Source organism: Sorex araneus, chromosome 2, assembly GCF_027595985.1.
Source record: "Sorex araneus isolate mSorAra2 chromosome 2, mSorAra2.pri, whole genome shotgun sequence".
NCBI lineage: Eukaryota > Metazoa > Chordata > Mammalia > Eulipotyphla > Soricidae > Sorex > Sorex araneus.
In genome coordinates, this window is record NC_073303.1 from 261625101 (window position 1) to 261650947 (window position 25847).

The following is a 25847-nucleotide window of genomic DNA, read 5'->3' on the forward strand; positions in this document are numbered from 1 at the left end:
TCTCTCCCGACCCTGCTGCCGCCATGTGCGATCACGCTCCGCCCCGCGCCCCGGGACGCGGCTGGCCCTCCCGTCTCCTGGTCTCCCTCCTTCCGCCTCTGCTTCCGTCCATCCGTCCTTCTGACCGACGACAGTTCTGCATTCCACTTACTTGGTTTCGGTCCGTGCTGAGGCTTACTCCTGACTCTGCCGAGTCACTCCTGGCGGGCTCGGGGTCCAGGAGTGCTGCTGGGCTCGGCCCCGGGCTGGCCGTGGGCAGGGCGCGTGCCGCCCGCTGTAGCCCCAGGTCTGCGTCTTAGGAACCTAAAACTATCCTTCAAATGATGGATTTTGGAGATTGCATTTTTCAGTTCCGACTCTCCACTTGGCTCTTAAAGATTTTTTTTTTTTTTTTTTGCTTTTTGGGTCACACCCAGCGATGCACAGGGGTCACTCCTGGCTCATACACTCAGGAATTACTCCTGGCGGTGCTTGCGAGAGCATATGGGATGCTGGGAATCGAACCCGGGTCGGCCGTGTGCAAGGCAAACGCCCTACCCGCTGTGCTATTGCTCCAGCCCCTCCACTTGGCTCTTTAAGTCTTGTTTCGCTTCCCCTCAGAAACCCTCCGCCCGACTGGGCCCTGCCGGGCAGAGTTGGGCTTTGATGAAGTTCGTGTCGGTGGTGTCTGTGGAGCTGTTTCTTTGTCCGCCTTCTTCCTGGCCCTGCTCCTTTGCTTTGCTCTTTCTCCCTGTCCCTTCCCCTTCTCCTCCTGTTGCTTTGGGGGTGGCCAGGAGCCTCACACACTCGGTGCTGGCTCCTGTTTAGTTGTGATGCCAGCCGGGGTTCTAACCTGGCTGTGGGCCAGCGGCCCCCTGCTTCGCTGTGACACCAGGAGTCCCCAGCAACTGGGCAACTGGGCATGTGAGGTGGTGTGGGGGATCCCGCTCCTGGCTTCACCAAGTGCGGGCTTCCGGGCAGAGGGACTTGGCCGCTGAGCCGTGTCAGGCCCGCACCTCGCTCTGTGGCTTCATGTTCCACACAGAGCCGGGAGTAGCCCCCGACACTGTCGGGTGTGGCCTCAGACCCCGGAACACAGCAATATGTTACAGCGAGATAAGTCACCAGATAAGTCACCAGATAAGACTCTGCCCAGCACCTTGGGGCTTCCCCATCACTCCGGGGCGACTCCCAAGCTCTGAGCCAGGAGGTACACCTGAGCACCACTGGGTGCGACCTCCCCCCAGACTGGGCTGGGGAGTGACTCAAGGGTCCAGAGTACATGCAGGAGTTTCAGACTCCATCCTGGGATGCCACATGGACCCCCACTGCTGCTGGGAGTGGCTCAGACAAAACCAACCATGAACACTGCTTGTATCCTTGGTACTGTCTTTATTATTTCTTTTTAATTTTTGGGTCACACCCAGCGATGCACAGGGGTCACTCCTGGCTCATACACTCAGGAATTACTCCTGGCGGTGCTTGCAGGAGCATATGGGATGCTGGGAATCGAACCTGGATCTGCCACGTGCAAGGCAAATGCCCTCCCCACTGTGCTATCGCTCCTGCTCCTACTGCCTTTATTTGGGTAGGGGGTGGGTATTGCATTACACTTGTAAGATTACCTGCAGAAATGGCCTGAAGCTTCTGGCATCTTCTGGTATTTTCCTCCTGAGCCTTGTGCTGCTTCTGCCCGGCTCCTGGGCTGCAGAGGTTGGGGTTACCTGATCTCATGGTTTTAGGGTTTTCAGAGCCACGCGGTTGCTCGTTTCTCTCTTTGTAGGTCACGCCAGGGCTTACTCCTGGCAGTGCCAAGAGGCCTTTATGTGGCACCAGAGATGGAGCCTGGTCAGCTGCATGGAGGGCAAATGCCGCACAGCTCTCCCCTGTCCACCCGAGCCCACGCCAGCACGACCACCTCTCTGGTGCCCTACGCTTCCTCCCGGAGAGCGTCCGTTTCTTTAGTTTTTGTCTTTGCAGTTCCAGGGAACAACCCCAGGCAGGGCTTGGCATGTTTCACATCCCCAGCACTCCCGAACCTCCTTGTGGAGTTCCAGTCCAGAGCATGTCCCCACCCAAGACGCTTCCGGACTGGTCCAAAACCAAACAAAAATCCCATTATGATATTCTGTTATTTTATAATACATAATTTATATGATATAACTTATTTAATTCAAATGTGAAATTTACCATTATTATCAGTAGTCTGCAATAGCGACTAATAATAACGTGAAATTATTTTTTTACCTATAGTAAGCACTGCGGGTAGAAATCAGTAGAGCAGTGGAATCATTTTTTAAAAAAACAGTCACTTTTGAGTCTGTAATAGTCTCCCAATGCCAGTGTGCCGGGGAAGTGATAGACCAAGCTGGGCCAGGTGCCTTTTCTTGGTACGTTCCAGGAAAAGTCATGGCCTCCCTGCCCCTGTGTGGTGGAGGCAGGCGCATCCTGCAGCTCTGTCAAGTTCTGGGCAGGGGGTCAGGCTGAGTGTCCCGCGGGACCTGCCGGGGTCTTCGCTGGTCTGGGCTCCCACTGGGGTTGCCTGCGCCGTGAGGGACGATGGTGCTGGTCTCACTGAGGAGGGAGGAGCGGAGGAGCCGGAACCCGGACGCTGGCGTGAGTGGGAGCGTCTCGGGCCGACGCTGGCGCCCATCTCCCCAGAACTATCCTGCTGGAGGTGTGCATCCTCCCTCCCGCTCCCCGAGCCCGGGGTGGGGGGGCTTACGGTGGGCCCCAGAGCAGCCCCCGCCGGGATCCCGATCCTCAGCTGGCTTGGGTTCCGGTCGTCTTCCTCGGTTTCCACACCACCGTCTCCCGGGAGATGTCGAAGGCTACTTCCTTTCTCTCGGGGCTTTCGTCCCTGGACACGTATCCCCGTGAGCCGCCTGCCGGGTGCAGCCTCAGGCAGCCCAGAACCGGGCAGAGAGAGTGTCCAGCCTTGACCTTCCTGCTCCAGCCAGCCCCCAGCACCCCCGCCCTGTCCCCTGGGCCTGGCTCCCATGCTTATTTTGGCCTGTGTGAGCTCTGCAGACCCGGGCTGACCCGCCGATCTGTGAATGTGTGGCCAAGACAGGTCCCAGTGTCCTGCGGGACTGGGCTGGTGGGGAATCTGCCTGCGATGTGATGGCATTTGTGACAGGGTGAGGGAAAGGGATTGTTGGCCCGAGCTTCAAGGGTGCGATTAGATTACAGCGGGGGTGCCTGTCTGGCCAGGAGGAAGGCCCAGCCCTGGGCTTCCTCAGGCGGGGGGTCCGTCCAGCAGGCCCCAGCCTCGGGGCAGCAGCGACCGGGACGCCGGCTCCACTGACGGCCCCGTCTCCTGTGCCTTCCTGGCCCTGGGCTCTCCCTGAGGTTTCGGCCACCTGCACTCCCCGTCCAGCTTGGCTCCTCTTACCCCGCGCCTCTCCGTGCCGCGCGCCTTCACACGCAGGGGCTGGGGGCGTTGCTGCAAAGACCAGGGCTCCGGGGTCAGTCCAGTAGATCCAAGTCTCCGCCTCAGCCCTCTCAGCAGGATGACCGTGGGCAGCTCCGTGACCTCTCTGGGGGAGGCAGGGTGGCGAGGGCGGCCTCAGACAGAGCGTGTCCTGTTCCGCGTGCAGGATGTGGCCTGCGGATCGTCCAGGAAAGGCCCCACGGCGTGGGAGCCCTTCTCAGCGGGGCAGCCAGCGCGGGTAGCTCGGTGGTCACCAGCCCCGAGGCCTCTCCCCCCCCCCCGTGCCTCTGTCCCGTCGTGCTCCCTGCTCGGGACTGCTGTTTCCGGCGGTCTGTGGGGACCAAGCGGCCCTGGGGATTGAGCCGGGCTCGCTCCTTGTCCAGGTTTGAACTCAGACTTGGCGCCGTCTCGGCCGCCCTGTGGTTGGGGGTCTTCTCACACAAGAGTGGGGCGCGTGTGGCACTCGCTCAGGAGAGAGGAGACGCAGCCCCCTCGGCCCCAGCGCAGGCACGCGTGGCTGAGCTGTGTTCTGTGCCACTGGGAAGGGGCATGCAGCCCCTCCTGACCGGAGCTCTCCCGGCGGTGCTCAGGACCCCGTAGCGGTGAGGGTGCTGCTGGCCTCTTGCAGGCCAAGCCCGGGCTCCCGCCCTCTGAGGCTTCCGCCAGCCTCTGCATATGCAGTTAATTCCCTGCTGCTTCTGTGCATTTCCCTGCACCACCAGAATTGCTTCCTAAAGTTGATCTCATGTCTACAGTTTGTTTTTGGGTCTTAGGTCGCCCCCAGCGGTGCTCAGGGGTTACTCCTGGCTCCGCACTCAGGGGGCCGTAGGGGATGCCGGGAGTCAAACCTGGGTTGGCTGTGGCCAAGGCAGGCACCTTACCCAGCTACTGTTTCTCCGCCCCTCCAAAGTTGATCTTGGCGGCTGAGCTCCCCGCCTTGCTGCCTCTGAGCTCCATCTCTGAGTGACTTCAGGAAACGCACGCCCTCGAGCCGCGTGACGCCCCAAACAGATGCAACGACATCCCCTGTGAACTGGGTCCCTCAGTGCAGAGACCCTAGGGAGCCCGCCGGGGCCGGGGCCGGGGCTGGAGCATGCTGCCAGCACCTTCTCCCTTCCTCTGCTCTGCCCTGGACCGGTCCCTTCCGGGGAGGACGGCGATGAACCCTAAGGAGTCAGCTGTTCCCGCTCACCCCGCCTGTGGCTGCAGCTGCGCCCAGCCTCCTTCCGAGATACCTGAGTGCAGCCGTCTGCAGGGATTGGTGGGGGACATGCAGGGACAGAGCCCCCCGAAGGGCTCTGCTGGGCACTGGAGAGTGCACGGGGGACAGGCAGGGTGAGTGGGTGCGTGCCTCAGAGCCTCCAGGGGGGCCTGGGTAAAGCCCTCGCGAGACCAGACAGCTGCAGACGGTAGTGCAGGGAGAGGCAGCCGCAGCCGCGGACCCCTCTTGGGGGATGTTTGCTGGGGCTCAGGGCTGCCCCAGTGTGGCCTCGCTCTGTTCAGGGATTCCTCCACACGGGACCCGGGTCAAGTCTGGCTACGCACTAGGCAGGTGCCTTCCCGCTGTGCTCTCCCGCCCCGTCCTTGGGGACTTTGGAGAAGCTTTGGGAGATCGGGGTGAGGGGGGGACTAGGGCATGGAAGACCCCGGCTTGACTCTGGAGAGCATTGCTTGTTTTTTGTTTGCTTTTAGTTTTTTGGGTCATACCCGGCGATGCTCCGGGGTTACTCCTGGCGGTGCTCGGGGAACCCTGCGGGATGCTGGGACTCGAACCTGAGTTGGCCGTGTGCAAGGCAAACGCCCTACCCGCTGTGCTATTGCTCCAGCCCCGCATTGCTTGTTTTTTTGAGAAATGTTTTTAATTTTCTTTTTTTTTGGGGGGGGGGACACGCCTGGACTTCTCAGGGGTTACTCCTGGCTCTTTACGCAGGAAGTACTCCTGGGGTTGACTATATGGGATGCTGGGAATTGAACCTGGGTTGGCCGCAGAGAAGTCAAGGCAGCCTAGCTGCCGTGCTATTGCTTGGACCCCGTTTTATTCCGACGTGATGGGCAGTAGTCACGTGTCCTGCTGCCTGGCGCTGGGGGGGTCCTGGCCCGCTGCAGTGAGGGTGCCAGCCCGGCAGCCCGCTGCAGTGAGGGTGCCGGCCCGGCAGTGGGAGCCAGCCCCCCCCACCCCCGGCCTGGCCCCCACGGGAAGAGGGATCCCCGTGGCTGGAATGTTCCAGTGCCTCTGCAAAAGTCACCTCTCCCCAGGCCGGGGCTGGAGGCGTCTTTCATTAGCTTCCCTGCGTCCAGTTGCTCTTTGCGCCCCCAGCTTTGTTCCGGCTTAGCCGCGGCCACCAGGGCAGCCAGCGGGGCAGCCCCGGCAGCTGCTCCTGCAGATTCTCCGGGACTCCATGCCAGGCGCTGGGTGATTGCGCTGCTGTTATCTGGGATTAGCTATTTTCGCCCCCTGTATTTATATCATGGAAACTGCAGCGTGATGCCTCCAGATGCCAGCCCAGTGCACCGCGCCTTCCCGGGGGACCACCTGCCGACACGGGCAGGGGGGCACTGGGGGGAAGCCAGAGCCCCAACCCCTTTGCAAGGGTCCAGAGCCAGGCAGGACCCCGGCCCGAGGGGAAAGTGGGGGAGGGGGCTGGAAGGTTCCCTGCAGAGGACGCCTGTCACTACAGCCCTAATCCCCTGAAGCCAGGGAGTCTGGGCGCCCCCTGCCTGCCCCTCCCCACCCGAGCCCCCCCACCTCCCAGCCGCATCGCAGGAGCTCAGGCCGCCCAGAACAGCACCCTTGGGCCCAGATGCCTGAGCAGGAGGGCTGGCGTCTCCCCTTGGGCTTCACTCTCCCTGCAGCTCCTGTCCCGGGGTAGAGAAGCCTTCAAGGGGGCGCCGTCTCGCCTGGGGGTGGGGCTCGGTGACCCTGGCAAGGCCGTGTGAGACTGTGTGAGCATAGAGTTTATTGACTTACCTGTGGCGATGGGCAGGACCCCAGGGCCTCGCCTGTGTGTGGGGGGGGTGTGTGTTTGGTGGCCAGCAGCAGCCCCGCCTTACACGCAGTTTCTCCTGGGAGCAACAATACCTTCGGCCGCTGTGTGTGTCTCGGGGTGCGTCCTGAGAAGCCCCCACAGCAGGCCTGGACTCTCCGTCAGACACGGGGCCCTTGAGCTGGGGAGCCCGACCCTCGTCCCCTCCGCAGCCTTTGGCCCCTGCTTCTCCCGGGTGGGGTGTGTGGGAAGGGTCCGCTCCCATCACGGCATGGGTCCGAGAGGACTGTGGGGTGCTCAGAGTTCCCCTGAGAAAACGATCCCTCCTCTGTGCCCCTCGGGACTCTGCTGCCCAGGGAGGCGTCCGGGCCGTCGGGGGCCACTGGGCAGAGCCGGGTTAGCAGCCTGACACGGCGTTTCCAAGCATCACGTGTTGCCATGGCCAGGACAGAGAATAAAGATAAACGATCATGCAGCAGATACGCTGTTTAATAAAAGAAGATGTATTTCTTTGCCACTCGGGTGCCAGGAGTCAAGCTCGTGTGCCCGAGTGCGAGCATGCCCTCGCCCTTCACACCACTGAGAATAACCACTGCTAGTAACAGTCGTCGAGAGTAGCAGTAACACGCAGCAGTAGGCTCCGGGCTCCGAGCTCCGGCCCTGCAGTGCTGGGTGACTTGGGCTACCCCGGTTTGCTCAGGGGCCCTCCCGGGCTGCACCTGCTGATGTTGGGGGGACTGAGTCCCTCAGCCTCCCATGGACAGTGGTACCGAGACGGAAGCGGGACTGGCCGCATGGAAGGCATCCGTCTCAATCTCTCTGGTGCCCTAAAGTCATTTTTATAAAATAATTTTTTTAAACTTACAATTAGTTTTAACCTTCTCTCCCATAATAATTTTCAAGAGATCCCGTGTCTGGGATTCTAGCAATCTAACAACACTTTGTCTAACTTTAAATACATGTCAGTGTTTTAAAAACTTGGACTGGCGAGATAGGACAGCAGGAAGGGCACTTGCCCTGTACAAGCCAACCCGGCTTCGATCTCCGGCATCCCACAGGGTCCCCCAGCCTGGCAGGATGGTCCCTGGGCCTCTCCTGGTGTGCCCCCAAACCGGACAGGAATCCTCAGGCGCTGCTACACACTGGAATTCTGACCTAGCGAAGGTGCGAAGAAAGTTGAGGTGTTGAGGGCGTCTGGGAGGAAGCGTGGATGGGCACTGAGTGGTGGGCACTGGAGTCTCTGCGTTGGCACGAGGTGGAGTGGCGTCCTTGGGGTGGGCTGGGGCGAAGGCGTTCCTTGGGGGTGGAAGAGCTCAGCAGAAGTCCAGACCCGTGCCGGAACATGCCCGGGAACCGGGACTCCCAGCCGCGCCCCCGGATGGAGGGGCAGGGACGGAGCCAGAAGCACGAGGTGGGAGAGCGCCCAGCGGGCTGAGCTTGGTGGGGAGAGACCGGGTCCCGCCCCGTTTCCAAAGCACAGGAAAGGACAACGCCGTCCTGGGGCCCACAGCAAGCTCTGCCGCCAAGCGTCTGTGGGTGACCCTGGGGCCTCCCGGGGGCTCCACCGTGCAGGTGCCTCCAGCGGGAGCAGCGACAACCACGGGGAGGGTGGGAGGTGGCAGGGAAAAGGGCTTCAGGCTCAGACCCCGTGGCAAGAGCCTGTGCAATGAGCGTGTGTGTGTGTGTGTGTGTGTGTGTGTGTGTGTGTGTGTGTGTGTGGTGTGTGGGGGGGGGCGCCCATGTGACTGACCCTGGGCTCCGTGCTGCCCCCACCCCAGTGGCAGGGAAGAATAACAAACTCGGTTGGAAACAGAATCAGAACTAAGGGGCAAAAGGCCCAGCTGGGGGGCTGGAGCAATAGCACAGCAGGTAGGGCATTGGCCTTGCACGCGGCCAATCCGGGTTCGATTCCCAGCATCCCATATGGTCCCCTGAGCACCACCAGGGGTAATTCCTGAGTGCAGAGCCAGGAATAACCCCTGTGCATCGCCGGGTGGGACCCAAAAAATAAAAGCAAAAGGCCCAGCTGGGCAGAGAGCAGACCCTTTGTCCCCGGAGACCTGGGTCCCCCCAGTAAGCTCTCAGCCAGGAGTAGCACCCGCCAGCAGCCAGGCATGGGATCTAAACGCCAATGAAACGGGCCCCCGGCACCCGCTCCTCTGTTTATACCTTCATTTAAAAATGAACTTATTTCCCCAGAGCTGAGGACTCCGTGCTACTTCTCACCTGATGCTTCTGCTTGATTAAAAAATAAAATAAAAATCGTTTATGGGAGCATCTTTCCCTGCCATTGCACACGCTTCATAATTTAGTCCTGGTAGCCAAGTAGAGAGCCCTTCTGCCTTCAGGACATCCTTGGAAACTGAATTAATGAATTATAAATACTGCTGTAATTAATACCTTTGGTCACCCAGCGACATTTCTAGTGATTCCCTAAGAATAGACTCCGGAAGTGGTGCCGGTGGGAGGCTGGGTGCGGCCTGGGCAGAGCCGTCTCCGTGAGAGGCGGCCAGTGGCGAGTTCTGAGCCTCTGCATTTGTGCGAAAGAGACGGTCATCGAGGGGGGTCGGAGGGGCACTGCAGGAGCACTGCAGGAGCACTGCAGCCACTTGTGCATGGCTGACCCCGGTTCGATCCCCAGCACCCTGTCTGGTCCCCTGAGCCTGCCAGGAGTGACTCTGCGCACAGAGCCAGGAGTAATCTCTGAGCACTGCTGGGTGGGGCCCAACAAGGGGAGGGAGGGAGTGGGGGGCTGGTGTGTGTGTGTGTGTGTGTGTGTGTGTGAGAGAGAGAGAGAGAGAGAGAGAGAGAGAGAGAGAGAATTCACAAGCAGCCACAGGTCATCTGCTGGGGGCTGAGACAGGTGGGATCCAACCAGCAAATTGCAGGCAGAACCAAGGGTCTGTACCAGTGGCTGCGTTTGTGTATTTCCCAGTGTGCCCCTCCCCTCCCCTCCCCTCCCCTCCCTGCTACAGTTGGGTCACTGCAGGGCCCAGGACCCGCCCGGTTGCTCGGCCACCATGCTCGCACCCAGCCAAGGTGCTGGTGTGAGGTACCACGCTACTTTGGGGGGACTCGAGGCTGTGCCTGAGGTCTGATGGTGTGGTGCTCTGACTTAGCAGTGCTCAGGGGTCCATGCAGTGCGGGGGCTGAGCGGGAAGACTCGGGGCCTCATCCACGCAGGACATGTGCCCGCCTCGGTGTCCTGTGTTTATTGTCTAGTCATCATTTCCCGTTTTCTCGGCTCTTGTTTCCCAGAACTCGCTGCTTTTGGGGGTGGTTTGGTGTTCGTCCTGCACCCAGAGGCACTTGGGGGTCTCCCAGTCATTTGTGGGGAGACCCTGGGCCACAAGGGATGGAACCCAGGCCAGCAGCACGCAGTCTCCAGCCCTGGGCGGCATCTCCCAGCATGCTAACCCTGGTCTTGTTCCTGCCCAGCCTCCTCCCTCCTCCCTCCTCCCTCCCTCCCTTCACCCCTCTCTCCCTCTTTCCCTTCTTCCCTCCCTCCCTCCTTCCCTCCCTCCCTCTATCCCTCTCTCCCTCCCTCCCTCTCTCCCCCCCTCTCTTTCTCTCTTCTCCTCCCCCTCCCTTGGACTCTTCCAGCCAACTGGGCCATTTGCATTTCTCTCTAGCCTTGTGGTTTCATGTACTGTGAATAGAGTGACAGACAATCTCCAGCTTCCAGTGAAAAAAAATGCGTCTTGTGTATATACATATATGTATATATATATACATATATATATATATTTTTTCTTTTTGAGTCACACCCAGCAATGCACAGGAGTTACTCCTGGCTCTGCACTCAGGAATTACCCCTGGCGGTGCTCAGGGACCATATGGGATGCTGGGAATCGAACCTGGGTCGGCCGTGTGCAAGGCAAATGCCCTCCCCGCTGTGCTATTGCTCCAGCCCCATATATATGTGCATATATATATATATATATACATTTACATTTTTTTCTTGCTACTGTATGATTTCTTTTTTTTTCCTTTTTGGGTCACACCCGGCAATGCACAGGGGTTACTCCTGGCTCTGCACTCAGGAATCACCCCTGGCAGTGCTCAGGGGACCATATGGGATGCTGGGAATCGAACCCGGGTCAGCCGCGTGCAAGGCAAACGCCCTACCCGCTGTGCTATTGCTCCAGCCCCCTGATTTCTTTTGTTTTTTTTGAATTTTGGGCCACACGCAGCAGTGCTCAGGGCCTACTCCTGGCTCTGTGCTCAGGGATCAGTCCTGGCGGGGCTTGAGGGACCCTATGGGCTCCCGAGTCGGCCCCATGCAGGGCAAGTGCGTTCCTGCTCTGCGTGACGTCCAAGAGGAAAATCTTCTTCTGTCTCGAGCTGGAACCCCTGGTGCCCGGGGCCAGGGCACAGGGCCTTGGGGAGAGCAGAGTGTCCTCCCGCCCCGCCTACCTGTGTTCTGGCCATGGGGCTCCCCCACCCGAGGGCATGCATCTGGTTGGGGTTCGAGCATGCTTGGCTGTGACGCTCACGGGCGAGAGCTTTGTGCAGCTGGCTGTGAGCGCCATGAGTGCTCCCCGTGGGCCCGTGAGTGCTCCCCTCGGGGCCGAGGCCTCCCACTCGGGGTCTCGTGCCTGTGCGGCAGGTGCTTGAGCCTTGTCCCTGCTGAGTCTGGAGTTTCCGTCTGGGGGCACGTGCAGTGGCTCCCCGCCCCCCCTCGCTCCCAGGGCCTTTCTGAGTGGCATCCTGCAGGCACCATGGGAATCCGCCTTGTTGCCCGCGATGGGCCCTGCCCGTGTGGGGCTGGGATGTGGGTGCGAGTCACGCAGTGAGTGGGGGGAGGCTTAGAGAGGGGCCCAGAGCTGCAGCTTCCCGACCCCTCACTCCGCCGCTCGCCATCTGAACCGTCCCCATCCTGCCCTGTCTCTCCTCCGGGAGGGACACCCGGCCCCGTTTGGTGGAGAGAGGGTCCTTCCGCATGGCCCGGCCCACCCCTGGGTGCAGACGCCCATCCCGAGCACCGCGTATCCCTGAGGGAGAGGGACCGCGCTTGGCTGGCCCTTGGCCAGGTCGCCCGTGTCTGCGGTGTGGGCGTGTGGGGCCTGGGGCGGCCCGGGACGGGGCTTCCCCTCGACAGGCAGCACGGGCGGGTGGAGCTGTCTTCATTCCGCCTCTCTGCCAGGGCAGAAATAGGCCCCGGGCGGGGGCGCAGAGTGGGAGCGGATTTAGCCAAGCATCCTTGGAAGCCGTTTCTCCCTGCCAGTGTCTGGGGCGGGCAGCGCCGGGCCGGGCCGGGCCCTCCTGGACCCTCCCCGAGGAGGCAAGACCGGATGTTGTTGGAGGAGGACAGGTCAGCCCCTGCTGCCAGCCAAGTGACTCCAGGCTGGGGGGGGGGGGCCCTTGGGGGAGAGTGAGCTGGGGTGGGCTGCCCAGTGAGGCTGCGAGCCAAGCAGGAGCCCGCGGGAGGGGGGTCCCGGAAGCCCCACCTGCAGCTCCCTGCTTTTCCTGGCCTCGCCCACTGTCTTTTCTCTCCCCTCCGGCCTTCACAGAAAGAAGGCTGCGAGGAAAGCCCAGGCTGGAATCTGCCTTCTCCAGTGCTCGTGGCGTGCCAGGGCCCAGGGGGCCGTGCGGGGTGGGGCCGGGAGGCGGGCAGCTGCTTGCCAGCGGCTGTGTTGGGGGCCACCCCTGGCTTTGCTCAGGGACCCCCAGCGTCTGATCCTTCTCAGCTTTGAGCGGTGGGCAAAGACGCAAGGCACCTCACTTCCTCTTTCATCCTGGCAGCGTCACTGGCCCCCCCTTTCCTCCGGGCTGGGCGCCTTAGGGGAGCTCTGGGACCCTCGGCCTGCCGGCAGTTGCATCGCGGCTCAAGGCTGCCGCCCAGTGGGCGCCGGCGGGAACTGCAGGTCACGGACGGGAGCGTGGGAGGGTCCCGGCAGCTTGAGCAGGCCCTCTGCCCCTCACAGAGCTGGACGGTCAGCCCCAGGGGACTCGGCCACTTTTCATCCCACGTTGAGGGTGTTGGTGGGGCGCGGTTGCCGCGTCTGTCTGTCCGTCTGGGTGTGCACCAGGTCGCCGCCCAGCAGTTTCCCGGGGGTCTCGTTCCTTCCGCGTGGTGTGAAATGTGGAATTAGACCGGTACTCCCCCCGAAAGGGTAAGCCAGCAGAAGTGGCCGAGAGAAAGCCTCCCGGACCTCAGCTTCCCGAGCGCCTGTGGGCCCAGAGCGGGGCGGGCGGGGGGCGGGCAGAGGAGGCCTGGGAGGCTCCCTGGTTTGCTCAGGTTGGTCCCGGGGTCTTTCACACGGCGGGGCACGCCACACCAGGCTCTGGCACTTTATTTGGTGGGCTGGGGGGGGTCACAGGGGGCACGGGGGGCTGCACACCCGGCGATGCTCAGGGGCTACTCCTGGCTCTGTGCTCAGGGATCACTCCTGGCCGTGCTCCATCGGGGATGCTGGGATCCAGCCGGGCCAGCCGTGGGCAAGGCTCGCGCCCTCCCCTCTGCGCTGGTGGCTGGCCCTTTCCCACACGAGGCAGTGCCTGTTCTCCGTCACGGGGACAGGGGGGCTTCTCCTTAGCGTGCCTGGCCGCTTCCCCTCGTGACCGAGAGTCCTGGCGGCCACACGGGCTGTTCTGTGTCTTCGGAGCATTCCCAGCCCTGCTGACCCGGCCTCCGCACCTCCTCCTGCCAGGCGTGTCCAGCTGCTGCCCCCTGCTGGCTTGGCAGGGAGGGCCACTTGCTCACAGGGTCTGTGGATGCAGAAATCCCGGATGCATGGTGTCATTTGTCACTCCTTGGGCCACCTCAGCGTGGAGAAAGGTCCCAGCAGGCGTGCTCAGCGGCTGAAGGTTCCAGGTGTTGGGTGCAGACCCCTGATCTTCTCTGCATCTGTCTGTGCACCTGTCTGTCTGACCACCCGTCCACCCACCCTCCCTCCCTCCCCAGTTCACCTTCCAGCCCTCCTTGTTTGGGGGAGGGATGCGCCACGCCCCCAGTGGTGCTTAGGGGTTACTCCTGGCCCAGCACTCAGGAATGGCTCCTAGCCCGCTGGGGAACATGCGGGGTGCCGGGATCAGACCCGGGTTGGCTGCGTGCTGGATGGCGCTCTCTGGGGGCCCCGCGTTCACGCGGGCAGAGCTCCTGTTGGGTGCTGTCTCGCACACCGGGAAGGTGAGGCTCCGAGACTTCGTACTGGTCACTGCCTCTCTGGGCTTTGCTTTCCAGCACCATGAATTGAACACAATGACCTTCAGCCTGCAGAGCTGCCGGCGGGATTATATGTGGGGCCCTGGTCGTGCTGGGAGTACGGCGTGCTCACGCCAGGCGTCACGGGCAGGCCTCACCCTCGCAAAGCTGATACTCTGTCCCTGAAACGCAGCACCGACCCTCAGTCCTGTTTGCTGTGTGGAAATATCTAGCTCATTTGCAGCGTTTTTAAAAATGGGGTTGATGATTCGCTCATTTTCTAGACTTCAAATATTTCTCCAACTTTTTTTTTTTTTTTTAAAGAAATCCATTTTAGGGGCTGGAGCGACAGCACAGCGGGTAGGGTGTTTGCCTTGCATAAGGCCAACCCAGGTTTGATTCCCAGCATCCCATATGGTCCCCTGAGCACCGCCAGGAGTAATTTCTGAGTGCATGAGCCAGGAGTAACCCCTGTGCCTCGCCGGGTGTGACCCAAAAAGAAAAAAAAAATCCATTATGTCTTTCATGATTTTTTTTTTTTGGCTACACCCGGCAATGCTCAGGGGTTCCTCCTGGCTCTGCACTCGAGAATCTCTCCTGGCGGGCTCAGGGGACCCAGTGGGATGTCGGGGATCAAACCTGGCTTGGCCGTGGGTGGGGCAAACACCCTGTCCGCTGGGCTGTTGCTCTGGCCCCTGTTTCTTCAGCTTATGGGGTGTCCCCAGCTGTGTTTGGGGCCCAAGGGCCGTTCCTGGTGGTGCCGGTGTGAGCGCAGCAGTGTGTGCTGACCACCACGGCTGCTCCCGGCGGCCCGGGGTGTCAGCGGTGCTGGGGCCGGCGCTCGGGGCCTGTGTCTGGGAGACATGCACTTCGCCCCAGGGCCGTTCCCAGCCCCAGTGCTCGGGAGCCCGGATGGTGTCCACCAGCCCTCAGCTCTCACGCCCCCAGCTTGCCCCATCTGCCTGGGGCTCCCCAGCACCGCGCGGCCCTCCGGGAGGGGTGCCCTGGTCTGTGTCTGCCCCGACCCCATGGGCTGCGCGGGCTGGGGCTCCCCCTGTCCCCGTCAGCCGCACCCCCAGGCTTACAACCCTCAAGCCCGGTGGCCGCAGCCCTTCCAGCCAGACTCCCGGCCTCTTGGCAACGCAGAACTGACACTTCTCGTGCGCGTCTGTCTCTCTGATTCTCTTTCTTTTTATCTCTGTCTCTCTGGCTCTTTCTCTGTGTCTCTCTGTGCCTCTCTGTCTCTGACTGTCTCTGTCTCTCTCCTCCTTTCTCCACCCGCATCCTTGGCCCCAGAGCTGCGAGCCTGTGACCCCAGCGCTTCACAGGGCAGAGACAAAGGCGCTGCCGGGGCACCTGGGCCCCCCAGCCCCAGTACTGAGTGCTGTCCCCCCCCCCACCTCACCCCTGCCCCATGCTGAGTGACGTCCCGGCCACACCCCTGCCCCCGTGCTGTGTGCCTCTCCCCTCCCCCAGGGACGAGACCAGAAAAAATAGTTTTGGTCAGCACAGACTTCTCCAGCCTCTGGCCTCATGGTGAGTGTGCGAGGCCCAGTTTCGCACAGGCGGGAGCATTCCGGCTCTTTCAGAGAAGAGGGTCTCGTCTCAGGGCTCCCCCCGCCCCGCGTGCTCCCTGCAGGCCGAGGCCCACTGCCGCAGACGTGGGGACATGAGGACAGGCTCCACAGAGTGGCTGTGGCCGGGGGAAACGGTGAAGGGCCGGGAGTCCTGGGTTCACCCCCCCACCCCGACATGGTCCCCTGAGCACCTTCCCGGGAGTCATCCCGGCACGGTTAGTTGGGGACCCTAGAGGCAGTACGGGGTTAGGCGTGTGTGTGTGTGTGTGTGTTTGTGTGTGTGTGTGTGTGTGTGTGTGTGTGTGGTCTGTCCTCACTCGTTCCCTGCCGTCCGTGGCTTCTGAAGTGCCCCGCCGGGAGTGACCTCAGCAGGGCTCTGTGTGGGCCCATCCTGGCTGCTCTCTGGCCAGGGGGGCTGTTTCCGGGGCTTCCTCCCCGCGCGGCCAGACAGCGCCTGGGCCAGTCTGCAGAGAGCGCCTGACCTTGCCCGCCGTGTCAGAGTCCGGGACGCAGAGGAAGGCCCCCCCACCCCGCCCCTGGGCACCTCGCTGACCCGCTGAGCAGCCTGTCACGGCGTGTCCCCCACACCCCGGCCTGTCAGGGGAGCCCGGCCCTGGGCCCCCGCCTCGGAAGGTGCTGGAGACGACGGCCTTTATCTCGGCCCAGCTGGGCCGCGGCTCTGCTATGGACAGCGTTAACGGTCCGGCGCATGACAGGGCCAGGGGAGCCCTGGGGGGGGCAGCGGGAGCTGCTGTCAGACGGAGCTAAGTCAGCCCGGCCGGCGGGCGGGGCGCCCTTGATGGTGTGCAGGGCTGCGCCCGTGGCTATTTATACCCCCGATAATGGCCCCGTTCGGCCCCGAGGCCACTGCTCGCCCAGGGCCACGGAGATGACAGCCCAATTATGAACTCACCGCAGAGAGGACTGGGCTGCGTCCGCTCGGTCCCCTGGCCACCTGGCTCACGGCAGAGGGCAGCGGGGAGGGCGGGCGCGCCCGCCTGTGCCCCTGGCCCTGGGGCCTGAGTGCGGGGCCGCCCTGCCCCCTGGGCTTCGGGCGACCTTGGTGCTGGGGTGCGGGGGGGGGGGGGAGCCCGGGGAGCACAGGGCTGCAGGTGTGGGACTTAGGGTACATGGGGCGACGAGAAGCCGCGAGATGGGGGGCTGTTGCCCGGCTCCCGGCGCCCACGGGGCCAGCGCGGCCCGCTCTGGCGGCAGAGCGAAGAGCCGGTCTCACCTGAGGTGGGACTCACGTCGCAGCTCCTCTCTGCTTGTGCTCCTTAGGCCCCCGACTTTGTTAGGACACATGGACACAGCAGGATGCGCGTCCTGGTCTGTAGGAGAGCGTCGTTCACCGAGGCCCGGGCCGCCCCGGCGGTGTTGCTCCTGGCTTCGGGCTGTCCAGGGGTTGAGCCGGGTTGGCAAGGCAGGTGCCCAACCTGCTGTGTGGCCTCTCCAGGCCCCAATACGTTTCACAAACCTTAATTCTGGGACTGGAGCGATAGCACAGCGGGGAGGGCGATTGCCTTGCACGCGGCCGACCCGGGTTCGATTCCCAGCGTCCCATAGGGTCCCCCGAGCACCACCAGGAGTAATTCCTGAGTGCACGAATCAGGAGTAACCCCTGTGCATCGCCGGGTGTGACCCAAAAAGCAAAACCTAACTAACTAAGTAAAACACCTTAATTCTAGGGCCACCCAAGCTAAGCTCTGACGGCCGGTGTTTGGGTCCATGGTCCGGCCGGAGGGCTTGGTGCTGCCCAGGCCTGTGTCAGGGACCACTGCGGTTCCCTGCCCCCAGCAGTGCTCGCTAATCCCCAGGGCTGTCCCTGGTGGTGCATGGGGGTCCCATGCATACCGGGCATATTCCCTAGCTGGGAGGGCTCAGTGGTGGAACCCCACACCCCTCGCCTACGAGGGCCCGAGTTCCATCCCCGCACCGCCGAGGGAGGGAACAGTTGTTTCTGAGTGCTTGCTCTCTCTCCTTTCCTCTCTCTCCCGGTGCCCTCCCCCCCCCTGCCCAGACACCTCCCTCGCCACTAGCGTTCTAAGGATTACAGCGGGCAGGGCCCACGGGGGCCGCCAGCGGGTTCAGACCCAGTGCACAGCGTGTGCCTCCCTGACACTGTGCTTTCTCCCGGCCCGAAACCTGTCTCTTGTCTTCCAGACTGCAGCCATGTTTGGTGGTGCCCAGTCGGCCTCGGGAATGCCTCAGACTAGGGTGGCCGGGGGAAGCCCCGTCTCTGACAGCCTCTCATTCCTTCCCTGTCGAACTGGTCCCCAGACTAAGATGAAACACAGGAACCCCCACCCCCACCTCAGAGAAATCCTCGTGAGCGTTCTAGCACGAGTCCAAGCCTTGGAGCAGTCGCACTGCAGACCCCCTCCAGGCCGGAAGCAGCCCACGGCAGCGGCAGCTCCTTGCGGAGGGGCTGGGGGCTCCAGGCACACTGAGGGCCATCGGGCCATACCCAGGGGGGCTCGGGGGCCATGAGCGTCTGCAGCCCCTCCCAACTGTTGGTCTCCCATCCCTGGTGGCCCTGTGATGGGGTAGGACAGAAGGAAGGGACACCCAGAACTTCCCTGCTGGCCAATCCAGGGTTTTCCGCCCCCCCCCTCCCTGGCCCAGGGTTCAAGGCTTGCGCTGGGCCTCTGCCCCTCTGGGCAGCAGGGGAAATAGCTATAGTTTCTCATGCAGGCATATCCCCGTGGTAAAAGCATTCTGCTGGAATTGTGGAAAAACTGGAGCAGATCTTTAAAATATACTAGGGGGCCAGAGTTGTAGTATAGTGGTTAGGGCGCTCGCCTTGCATGTGGCTGACCTGGGTTCAATCCTCAGCGTCCTATACAGTCTCTCGAGCCTGCCAGTGATCCGAGGTCAGAGCCAGCCCTGAGCACCACTGGATGTGGCCCCCAAACAAAGTAAAACATATAAAGGGGCCAGAGTAACAGGAAAAAGGCGCCTGCCTAGCACTCGACGACCCCGGTTCTATCCCTGGCACCCCCTGTGGTCCCCTGTGCACCACCTGGTGTGGCCTAACCCTACCCCCCAATAAAATAGAAATACATTGACCTTCCTTCACAAAAATCCTCATGAACGTTTTAAATATACTTACAGAGTTTTTAGTGTAGTTGTTCTAAGGTATGTAAAAAAGTTTTATATTTCAAAATAGCTTGTCCTTGCTTGGTGCTTATATTTCTGTAAGCTTGTGAGAAGGTTATTAGCTTCATGATTCTGTGTGTAAGATGGTTCAGCAGTGAACCGTGTGTGGTTGTTCCAGCAGAATTAAGTATCTGACAGAGTGGAGAAACTACCAGTTACAATATTGCAGTAATATGAGAAATTTCTTTGTGTTACTGGTAGAATTTTTTTTATTGAAGTAAATAGATTTTATTTGGAGGATTTTTAAGGTGTGGAGGGGGAGAGGGGGAGAAAGAGAGGGAGAAAAAGAGAGAGAGAGGGAGGGAGGGAGGGAGGGAGGGAGAGAGAGAGAGAGATGCACTCAAGAGAGAACACGGGCTTCTCCGGGGGCGGAGAGAGCCCCTACACACATCCTAGCACTAGACACGAAAGCATGAGAGTCCACATCTCAAGAGGGGAGATGCGGGGGACACGTGCTCGGGCGACACATGTGCTCTGCCGCGTGGGCACAAGCCACACATGGGCTCTGACAGCATGTGCGCCACTGGTAGAATTTTCATGATGATGTGTATCTAGACTGTGTGCGTTGGCCGGGAATTGAACCCGGGTCCACTGCTTGGAAGGCAGCTATGCTCACCACTATACCACCAATTTGCTTATTTGCAGGAAGGAGGCATGTTTTCCTGGTGGTCTAGCCCTGGAGTCTGAGAGTGAAAGAGGCTTACATGTCTGTGTTTACTAAAGACTGCCTCTGATAGTCTAGCCCACTGGTCTGCCTACAGCAGCACACATGTTGTTTGTGTGTTTGGTTATTCTCGGATACACATTCTCCGCCCCTCTCGGAGAGCCCGGCAAGCTACCGAGAGTATCCCGCCCGCACGGAAGAGCCTGGCAAGCTCCCCGTGGCGTATTCGATATGCCAAATACAGCAACAATAGCAGGTCTCATTCCCCTGACCCTGAAAGAGCCTCCAGTCGTTGGGAAAGACGAGTAAGGAGAGGCTGCTAACATCGCAGGGCTGGGACGAATGGAGACGTTACTGGCGCCCGCTCAAGCAAATCGATGGACAACGGGGTAACAGTGATACGGTGATTTAAAAATAGATTTGAAAGCCTCCCCCTTACCCCCCCCCCCCGCCTCCGGGATGTACAATGGAATATTCAGCACTTTTCCGTTCAGAGGCTGCCTTGGGAGTGGGATGCTGGGTCGAGGCCAGAGGCCCCTTTGGGGCTTTGGGGTCTCCAGCCCGGGCCACCCCCGGGGACACTCTGTGCTCAGATATCACTCCTGGCGGGCCCCGGGGACCATCTGGGGCCATATGGGGTGCTGGGGATGGGAGGTGAGCTCACGACCCCGCTGAGTGTGCGCGGCAGCCTTGGTCCCGAGACCTTTCCGGTGCCCCGCTGGGAAAGGCGATTTCACTGGCGTCTGCAAGTGGGTGACGCCCGCGCGGAGGCGCTGCCTGTCCTGGCGGGCAGACCCGCTCCGGGCTCGGGACGTGCTCTCCGCGGCCACCAGGTGGCTCTGTGGACTAAGGAATGGCGCCTGCTCCTGTGAAAGGCGGGAAGGGGACAGGCCAGCTTCCCCCGCAGGCGGCAGGGAGAGGAGAGGAAGGAGCGGGCAGGGCCAATGACAGTGAGGCTGTTCCCAGCAAGCCGCAGACGGGACTGCCCGCAGCCGTGGTGTCCTGTGTGCATCATCTTTAGGGGAGGTGGTCGCTGCCCTCTTTGTCCCTGGGCGGCGGGGGGCGGGGGTGCGGGGTGGGCTTAGGGCAGGCGCCGAGCACTTCCAAGGTGTCTGGAAGGGAGGCCAGGGGCAGGGGCAGTGTCTGGGCTCGGACCTTGCAGCTGGAGGCTCAGCCTCCAAATCTCTGCTCTGTCTGGTGCCTGTTTTCACTAGGTTTGGAGAGGCCACCTCTGGGGGTCTGGGGACCTGGGGACCTGCTCCAGGGTCTGTGCTCAGTGCTCCAAGCTCTCCCGCCGTGCTCACCCAGTGAGCTTCAAAGACGCCAGCTCGATGAGACTTCTGCTTCCACTTTTTCAAAAGAGGGGGCGTTGGGGCATCTAGAAAGTTCTCTGCTTTCTAGAGGGTTGCCTTGCTTTGCAACTGCGGTTGGGGCCACAGCCTGGGTGGGCCCCCAAGTCTCCCAGCAGGCAGGCCTCGGGCCTGCAGTCCTGGGGCCGCGCTTCTGCGCACAGAATCCCGTGTCTCCCAGTGCCTTTGCTTGGCTCCTCCCCCGGCCCGTGGGAGATGGCCTGGACGTGCGGGGTTGGGGGCCTTCGAGGTGAGGGTGAGCCCTGCCTCCAGAGGGCCTGGAGGGCTCGAGGCGGGAGGCACGGCCAGAGCAGGTAGTGGGCAGAAGAAAGGCCCACCTGCCCCTCCCTCTCTCGAGGACCCCAACTTTCAGCAAGGAACCCCTGCCGGGGAGGCGGGGTCTGTGCCCCGTCCCGGATGGAGTCTGTCCCTCCCTCCGTCCCACCAGGCCCGGCCCCGGTTCCTCTCCCTCTCAGTGTGGTGGTGGCACCTGGACTGGGCGCAGGGGAACCGCAGAGCGTGTGATTAGGCTGTGCCCCGACTGGTGCCCTAGTCCGAGGGATGGGCAGTGTTCAGCCGGGCTGGTCAGCGCCACGCTCTGTCTCGGCCTAACCGGTCAGCCTCAGACCCTTGCCAGCCTGACCAGCAGAGCACCGAGCCTCCTCAGCTGGGGCATCGGTGAGCCTTCGTCTCAAGCCAGAAGTAGGTAGGTGTCAGTCAAGCAGGGGCCGGGGCAGGGGAGGGAAGTTCTTCGTCTTTCCCTTGGGGCTGGAAAGCGGGAGCGAAGGCTGGCATCCCCCTGCCAGCACAGAGGGTCTCTGACGGGCCCCGCCCCCGGCTGTGTGAGGGTCCTGTCTCCCCACCATCGGGCAGCACTGTGCCCCATGCCCTCTCTCCTTCCTCTCGCCCTCTCTCTTCCCTGTCATCTGTATCCCTTCCTTCTTCCATTCCCTTCTCTCCCTCTTCCCCCCCTCATTTTTTTTTTTTTTTGTCATGGAGGGGGGCACGCCGGCAATGTGCAGGGCTGACTTCTGGCTCTGCTCTGGGGTCACTCCTGGCGGTGCCCAGGCACCACATGGGGTGCTGGGAGGGGCCCTGGGCCAGCTGTGTGCAAGGCGGGTGCCCCGCCCAGTGCACTCTCTTTCCAGCCCGGTCCAGATTATTTCCAGGTCCTTTGCTGAACCGTTCCCAGAGCTCTTCGGCGGTGAGACGGTGCACTGGGCTGGGTGCAGGGCTGGGGTGAGCCCGGCGTTTAGTAACAGCAGGTGACCTGAGGCCGAAGGGGCGGCTTGTGGGTCACAGCTCCGGCTTCCACCCCGGCACTGTGTGGTCCCCGAGCACGGCTGGAACACAGACCTGGGACGAGAGCACTGGAGCACACGGGATGTGACTCAAGTGTGCTCCCCCCCCCCCCCATGATCCAACAAAACAAAACAGTGGCTGATCTGAATGGGTCCGAGTAAGGCCCCAGCAGGGAGCCCTCAGTCCGGGGAGCCCAGGAGAGCAGGGGGCCTGTGCCTGGTGGGCGGCTCAGCTCTGGCAGCTCTGAGGAGGTGGAGGAGGGGCTCTGGAGCTGGGCGGGGCCTGAGCTGCCCCAGACGCACCCTGCCTGGGGGTCCCACACTTGGGAAGCTGTCTGCAGAGTGGAGAGCACCAAGGCTGGCCCAGGAGAAAGTTCCTCTAAGGTCTCAGGCTGAGTCAGGCTCTGTCGCCGCCCTCTGACCCGGGGGCCCTTGCAGCTTGCAGCCACGCCCGGAGCCTGCTCTACGTGGACCCTCCTGAGAACAGCCCCCGCCGCCTGAGTCCCACCCCCTGCCCTCTGGCTGGCCCCCAGGGGCCACAGCATCCAGGCAGACCCGTGGGCAGGAAGGGTCCCTGCTGCTCCCAGACTGGCCCCATTTCCCCGAGAGCCACGTGCCTCCCCCGGGCCTGAGGTGCAGGGAGAGGAATGACGGACCCTGCAGGCCTTGGTGCTCTGTTTTGGTTTGGGGGCTCACTCTGCACTCAGGGGTCACTCGTGGCAGGGCTCGGGCTGATGGCCGCATGGTGACAGCCGTCTCTGTTGTTCTTGGTGCCCGGGTTCTTCCGTATTTTCAAGAATGAGAAAAATACAAAACACACACACACACACACACACACACACACACACACACGGGGCTGGAGCGATAGCACAATGGGGAGGGCGTTTGCCTTGCACACGGCCGACCCGGGTTCAAATCCCAGCATCCCATATGGTCCCCTGAGCACCGCCAGGGGTAATTCCTGAGTGTAGAGCCAGGAGTAACCCCTGTGCATTGCCGGGTGTGACCCAAAAAGCAAAAAAAAATAATAATAAGAAGAAAACTATTGAGTAACAAAGATGCTCAGACTCGTTGGGAATCGAAAAGGCTATTGGAACGTAGAAAGGAAAGGAAAAGCAGCCCCCAGTGAGGGAGGAGCTTAGAATAGGACTAAGTTAGGTTGGGGTTTTGGGTGGGGTTCGTACAGGAAAACTGGGTCTCGGAGTCTGCAGCCCACGAGAGGATGGTGCAGAGTGGTCTGGCTAGCATCGGGCCTTTTGGGCCGGTGTCCAGCCCTGGGCCTTGGGTTGTACCCATTGTCTTTCACGTCTTAAAAATCAGCCCCGTTTCCCACGCCGCCCAGCCCGCTCCGCGGCACGAGCACGGCCATCGAGCTTAGATTGCTTGTGGCAGCAGAGTGGCCAGGGAAATGATACAGAGTAGCTCGGTAAAGGAGAGCGTGTGGGAACCAACTCCAGCTCCCGTGTCCGCCCGAGGCCCTGCCGAGCCGCCTGTCGCTCTTGAGCGTCCGCTGTGGTCCCCGCTGCCGAGCCCGGTGGCTTCTCTGCTGCCTTCCCGTCCACAGTGCCGCCGGCGTTGTGGCGTTTGGAGTTGACTCCCAGCCTGCCTCCCCACCCCACAAAGAGGCCCCGGAGTTTTGGGCTCCGAGACCGCTGGCCAGTTCTGACAGTCGTGAGGCTGACCCGGGCTGTGCATCCGTTCCCTCTGTCTCTCACCTCTCTGGCCCGTAGCGTTCCATAACACGTCACGATGCATCACATTGTCTCGTGTCATACACGTCGTTGTGTGTTAGTCGTCGTCGAGCCTACGGTCTGGAGCAGACTCTGTGACTGGGGGAGCTTTGAACTGTCTGTTGACCAGGAACAGCCCCGGAATTCACAGGGATGTTTAAAACGTACAGCGGGAGCGGTCAGAATGGGGGTGCTCACAGCAGCTGGCCAGGGGAAACTGAGGCCTCCTCCTTCAGAGGTGCTGCAGATGAGACCTGCAGGGCAAGTGTCCCTCCCTGCTGTGTTCCCCCTTGGTCCCTCCTCAGTGCTCTCAGGGTCCCAGCCACTGCTCCTCGTGAGGGTCAGCCTGCCGGGGAGGGGGCGGCCTGGTCAGTCCTGGGCCGGGGATTTCCCGACTCACAGTGGGGCCTGAGCCTCAGGGAAGCCTCCAGCCTTCCCCGGGAGCCTTACGGGGTGGCAGAGTGGCCGTCCCTCTGCTCCCGCAGCCAGGCACGACCCCTGCCCAGCTGCCACGTGGCCACGGGGTCCAGCCGCCTCTGGGTGCACTTCCCAGGACTCGGGACCTCTGGGCCCGGGCCTGCTCTGTTGTTTATCTTGTCTCAGATGAGTCACTGCCTCTTGTGACTTAGTGACAGCCTCGATGGGGCCCCGCAGAGCCCAGAAGCTGCGGGTGGCCGCCCAGCGCCTTGGAGAAGTGCCGGTGCAGAGAGGGGGCTGGCCCGGGGCGTCCCCGAGGCTGAGTCCTGGAGCCAGGCCTTACGTAACCGCGGCTGCAGCCTCGGCTCCCTGGCCTGTCGGGCGGGACCCCCCCTTCCCACCGTCTGGGGCTGGGCGCCTTCCAAGACACTGCACTAGGGCCCAAGTGCATGGCGGCACCGACCAGCCCCGAGCCCCATGGCGTTGGTCCCGGGGACTCCCGCATGGACCTGGCAGGCCCCGTCTTCGGGCGCAGTGTCCTCCGGAGTGGCCCCGGTGGCCCCCGAGCACTGCTGCTCTGAGTCAGGCCCTCAGTTCGGACCTCCACTCCCCTCTCTCTGGGGGTGTCCAGGGCCCGTCACTCCCACCATCGCTTCTGGCTACCCCCCAGGAGTGCATGGCGGGGGCACCCTAGCAGAAGCCCCCTTTAACTGTGGCTGCTTGCTTCTTTCTCTCCCTCCCTTCCTTCCTTCCTTCCTTCCTTCCTTCCTTCCTTCCTTCCTTCCTTCCTTCCTTCCTTCCTTCCTTCCTTCCTCCCTCCCTCCCTCCCTCCCTCCCTCCCTCCCTCCCTTCCTTCCTTCCTCCCTCCCTCCCTCCCTCCCTCCCTCCCTTCCTTCCTCCCTCTCTTCCTTCCTTCCTCCCTCCCTCCTTCCTCCCTCCCTTCCTTCCTTCCTTCCTTCCTTCCTTCCTTCCTTCCTTCCTTCCTTCCTTCCTTCCTTCCTTCCTTTCTCCCTCCCTTCCTTCCTCCCTCTCTTCCTTCCTTCCTCCCTCCCTCCCTTCCTTCCTTCCTCCCTCCCTCCCTCCCTTCCTTCCTTCCTCCCTCCCTTCCTTCCTCCCTCTCTTCCTTCCTTCCTTCCTTCCTTCCTTCCTTCCTTCCTTCCTTCCTCCCTCCCTCCCTCCCTTCCTCCCTCCCTCTCTTCCTTCCTTCCTTCCTTCCTTCCTTCCTTCCTTCCTTCCTTCCTTCCTTCCTTCCTTCCTTCCTTCCTTCCTTCCTTCCTCTGTCTTTCTCCCTTTCTTTCTTTCTTTCTTTCTTTCTTTCTTTCTTTCTTTCTTTCTTTCTTTCTTTCTTTCTTTCTTTCTTTCTTTCTTTCTTTCTTTCTTTCTTTCTTTCTCCTTCTCTCCCTCCCTCTCTCCCTTCATCTCTCCCTCCCTTTTTCTCTCCCTCCCTCCCTTCTTCCCTCCCTTCTTACCTTGTGTGTGATTTTTGATCATACCCAGCATTACTCAAAAGTTACTCCTGGATCTGCATGCAGAAATTACTCCTAGCAGTGCTTGGGGGACCATATGAGATGCTGGGATCAAACCTAGGTCAGCCATGTGCAAGCACCCAACCTACTCCAGCCGTCCTTTGGTTTTTTTTGTTTTTTTGTTTTGTTTTGTTTTTTGGGTCACACCCGGCGATGCACAGGGGTTACTCCTGGCTCTGCACTCAGGAATTACCCCTGGCGGTGCTCGGGGGACCATATGGGATGCTGGGAATCGAACCCAGGTCGGCCGTGTGCAAGGCAAATGCCCTAGCCGCTGTGCTATTGCTCCAGCCCCCTCCAGCTGTCCTTTGAAATTTTTTGGGGGGGGGGCATGCTGGGTGATTCCTGGCTCTACTCTCAGGGATCACTCTGGTGGGCTCAGAGGACCGTGTGGGGAATCAAACCTGGGCCCGCGGTATCCAAGGCAAGCACCTTCCCTGCTGTGCTCTCACCCTGGGCCCAGAGGTATAATTTCTTAGTATGTACATTGCTTTTACTTCTGGCAAGCTAATAATACCTCTATGTAGGCTGTATTATATGTTATTTAGTTAACATGAACTGTTATTTCTAACCTTGTTCAG

At 61.3% G+C, this 25847-nt stretch overlaps 1 non-coding gene across 1 annotated transcript; it reads right to left on the reverse strand.

Annotated features, from left to right (window-relative positions):
* Positions 1 to 18840: 18840 nt before the first annotated feature.
* TRNAG-UCC (transfer RNA glycine (anticodon UCC)) lies at positions 18841 to 18914 on the reverse strand. The gene has a single exon. It is a non-coding gene; the product is annotated as a tRNA-Gly (tRNA).
* Positions 18915 to 25847: the final 6933 nt, after the last annotated feature.